Raw genomic sequence first — 5,090 nt, forward strand, 5'->3', positions numbered from 1 at the left:
CTAATTACACATCATTGTACAATAGTTTCATTGTTTCATCTTGACATAATATCATTATATTTACATTAAATATAATTGAAAATATATCTAATAGATATTATATAAACAAAAAAGGAGTTAACTCCACTTTATTTCTTTTTATTGCTACACAATTTTTCTTTTTCTAATTAATTTCTAGGTTCACCAGAAATAATCACTTCAAAAACGCGTGTTTAAATTAGGTGTCTTCGTAATCTTACCCCCCTTTAATTTGTGCTTTCGAAGTGGCGATATCTAAAAATATTTGTTACTCAATATCTTATTTGTAAATATTAAGTGAATAACTGGATATCGTCTCCGAAACGATCGTACACAAAATTTTATTTTGTTATGTTTCTCTCTATGAAGCGGATTAATAATTTCACAATTGTTAAATTTTAATTCTTTCTCTCTTTCTCTCTCTCTCCCTCTTTCTCTTTCTCTCTCTCTCTTTCTGTCTGTCTGTCTGTCTCTCTCTCTCTCTCTCTCTCTCTCTCTATATATATATATATATATATATATATATATGATGCAAAAATCGTTTTATTAATCCCAACTATATTAACATCAAAGCATGCTATGCTTATTTAATACTGTAATACAATATAATATTTCAAAATATAATATATATAGTAATTTGCCATCATTCGCAAAGCAGTTTTAATTATTCTTAATTTGCACATTTTTTTAAATACTTCCTAACAAATTCTAATAATTTTTAATATACATTTGTAATTTACATATTTTCTTACGTATGCACAAGAGAGAACTTGAATGCCTACTAGAAACTATCAACGAGTGTCTCTCTGTACAGGGGTTTGTCAGGACAACCTTGCATGAGGATACTTTGTCCTACGAGTAAACCTATGACTTAATATTCACATTTGCATATACCTGCCGTCCATTGATTTTTTTATGAAGAACATTACACTTTCCCCAAGTGATGTTACCTCAACTAATAGCTCCACCAAACATGAGAATTCTTCGTCTGAAATCCAGTAACACTTAGAGACTTTAAGAAAGGCATGCTATAACAGTGATATCAGCACTATTTTTCTACGCGCAAGGATTGTAATCTTTTGACGTAAGAACACACGCAGGAACAATCGTGATTTGAAGCTGAACAGCATGGCCTAACTAACGCGTCCAAAAGTCACCTTGTATATACGTTAATAAAACGTTAATAAAACAACAATGTTTCGGTCACTAAAACAACCCACCTAAATGATGGTAGCATGGGATTCAATTAACAATACAAAAATTGAAGATTAGAAGATTCTCTTATAGAAAAAGTAAAAACGAACCTCTGCGTGGAAAATAAAACACAAAAAGCAACAAGAATAAAGTCCGCACAGAAAATAACGGGGAAAAGCTTCTATTTCCAGGAATACAGGCCAATAAGGTAATTAAACCTTTGTTTTTAATTCGCCCACGTATGATATATTTATATCGTATCGACGCCATCTTGGATTTGTTGCTCTCTTAACTAAAACGTACTTATCCTGGCTTCTAACATAAGTATCCCGTCGTTTGACTAGTATTCTACAAATCTGATAAAAGCATTTCAATTGTTTTTTATCAAAGATTGGAATTTTATTTCATGATTAATAAAATAAAAATAACAAGCAATTTATATCTTTATTACAAGTCGGTAACAAAGGACTAAAAAAAATTCCACATGTGGACGCTAACAATGAAAGAAAAATGTCCTCCTCAATTTTTTTTAATAAGTTAATTGAACACCCTTAAGCCACAAAACTTCAGAGTTAATCGTTTAAAAATAATATCATATCGACAAAAATTTGACGAGTTTTTATCATATCGATAAAAGTTTGACGGGTTTTTGTTAACAGAAGTAAACAGCTAAGGCAGAAATGTGTGTTGACAGAATCAGAGCAACAAAGAATAATAGAACTAATTATTGTCAACCCGCCATTTACGGACTTCCAGAAAGAGTTATTACAAAACAGATAACACCTTAGTTCTGGAAGAAACTCTTAATAATATTAAAAGTGTATGAAGCGTCTAACACCTATTTAGAACAACTCAAAGTCATGCTTAAAATTACTGAGGATCAAAACATTAATATGCATTCAATAAGAACACACACATGTTCTAAAAATCAAGCAATTTCCTCCATTGTAGTGAAAACCATAGTTTTCACTGTGAAGTGTGTCTAGCATTTTGTTTATCAAATAACAAATCAAAACAAATGTCTACGTCACAACATAAACCACAATATAGGAGGAATCAGTTTAAGAACTGACAAACTATCGGAACTGATATAGTGTATAATGCGAAAGCACTAGAAGAACAACTCGAAAGCTTAACATTTGATAGCATTAATACATTCTTTATTACTCTATTAGAGCTGAAGCTAATGTATATGTGAACTGCCGCAAAGAAATGGAGTTCCTTGCTTGCGAACAAAAACTGATACAGGAGCTCAGAGAAACACACTTCCAACCTCTACATTTCTTGCATGTTCCCACAGAAATTAGACACTCACGGTTTTCCAAATCTAACAAACCAAACAAGTAAGAATCTGATAGCATATAGTGGCACACCAATAAAATGTTATAGAAGCATTAAAATACCACACCAATAAAATGTTTTAGTAGCACACCAATACCATACTTACTGTAATGTATGTGTCTGTTTATCATGGCACCATTCTCACCGTGGATTATCGCTTATTTGGATTAGGAGTGAATCCCCCAGGCTTTCCTTTTCATTTTTTTAAAATTACATTTTCACCCCAAACAAGGCACATTACCACTTTGATGTAGGGGGTTACTATCAGGGACCTAAGTTGCAGGCGTACTATGTAGGGAGTTTAGCAGCAAGATGTCCGTTCACATTACACTTCTGCATGTCAGTACAGTTGGGGAAGCAGGAAATCGGAAGAGAATTCCAAAGTCCTGCAGTTGTGGGAAAAAAGCTATTAGAGTAAAAGGCTTTCTTACATCTAGGGATCTACACTGTATAAGGGTGGGACTTCGCTGCTTGTCGGGTTTGTCGGAGATATTTTCGTCGAGGGGATACAAGGGCTTGTAGTTCGTCAGAACATCCAACATTAAAATACTTGTAGAACAGGCAGAGGGATGCAACATTTCGTCGATGGGACAGAGGCTGAAGTTTAGATAACAGTTCGGGGCCTGTTAGGTTGCCGACTGTCTTTTGAACCCTGTCTACGAGCAAGAGACTAGCAGCAGATGCACCAGCCCAAATGTGACAGCAGTGCTCCATACATGGCCGAATGGTGGCTTTGTAGAGGTACAGGATACTTTCAGGCGTAAGTAACTTTCTAGCACGATAGAGAGAACCCACCTTCTTTGCAGTAGAATTAGCAATGATCTCGATGTATGTATTCCAACTCATGTTTCCTGTGAACGTTAAGCCAAGGAGCTTGAACGAAGTGCTCTCAGGTAAAGTATCTCTAGCCATAGCTATTGGTAGTTGGTAAGGTTTCATGTAATTATTAAAGAAAACGAGCTTTGTCTTGGCAGCAGTGAACGTTACCATCCATTTTTATGTAGTTCTACATAATTCAAAGTAATATATTGATTTTTGACATCATTTCTTATTAAATGATCCTTAATATTAATATGTTTGGATCTTTAGTGTATTATTGGGATTAGAGTTAAAACTACGATTAATGAATTATCACAATTAATTATTTAGTTAAAACCGATTTTAAAATAGTCTTTAAAAAGGCATTTAAATTTCTGTTAAAATTCTTATAAAATATATTCCTAAACAACCGATACAAAATTCAAGTTATGAAATAGAAAAATGAAAAAAGACAAAAAAAAAAAAGAAGAATTTGGAGTAGAAAAAAAAGATATGTAAATTTGTAAAAAACAGAAGTTAAAATAAACTAGACTATCCGTGACCCGTTGGGTCAGTATGTTATATTAGCCAAGGAATTCATGTATGAGCGTGACACTTGTGACGTAAAGAAAAATTTTTTTTTTGACATAACAGAAACATTTCTATGAAAGTATATTAAAATGAAAAAAGAATATAGATAGATTTCTATGAGCCATTCTGTTTATTATAATTGATTATTTTTGAAAAAAAAATTAGAGTTACTGAATTATAAGTTGTTGGCCATACGTATAGGTAAATGTGCACTGAACAGATACCATAATACTTATAGTTAAATTCAAAATTTGATATATCGGCTTTTTTTTACATCGTTCATTTCTGTATTACGTTTAAGTTATTTTAAACCCTACTCTTCCAATGTTAAATAATAATTTCGAAATAATAACGTTAATTTTTCAGCGTCCCAATTGTTCTCTTTTTTTTCGCCTTTAAATTATCCAAATAAACAATTGTTAATATTATCTGCTTATTTTTTTACATCGTTCATTTCTGTATTACGTTTAAGTTATTTTAAACTCTTCCCATGTTAAATAATAATTTCGAAATAATAACGTTAATATTTCAGTGCGCATGTCATGTGCGCATGCTCAACCGGATGTCGTAAACCGGAAAGTGGGTTACATATATCGTTATAAGGTCATTTGAGTTTTATAATTATATAGATTAAAGTAATATCCATAAAAACTACGCAAAATAATAGGTTTCAGATCAATGTGGTTAATTTTGTATGCCGCCATATTGGATTTCAGTAAAACTAATCAGAAATATCTTTTCCAGATTTCGTATTTAAAGAAAAATGAAAAGGAAACAAATTTCAATAAAAGCTCCAGAAAGTCTTATTTCTAAAATATTTATAACTAGCAATGTTTGCTCTCGGGCCCTATATACTGTTCATATCTTTATGTGCATATATATATATATATATATATATATATATATATATATATATATATATATATATATATATATATACAGGGTGAACAGAAAGTCCTTGGACCATTTTTAGTTTTAAAATTAAATATTGTTAAAATCACTTTTTCTCTTTTCGAATAAAGTAAGTATTTAGTCTAACTATTGATCTAATTATTTTCAACAAAAATAATAAAATAATTTTGTTTACACTTTCAGAAAAATGAGCAAACGAGAGGCCATAATTCAGCTTCATTGCGCGGGAAGGACAA

The sequence above is a fragment of the Euprymna scolopes genome, chromosome 14 (assembly GCF_053919585.1).
Source record: "Euprymna scolopes isolate OS-2025 chromosome 14, ASM5391958v1, whole genome shotgun sequence".
NCBI lineage: Eukaryota > Metazoa > Mollusca > Cephalopoda > Sepiida > Sepiolidae > Euprymna > Euprymna scolopes.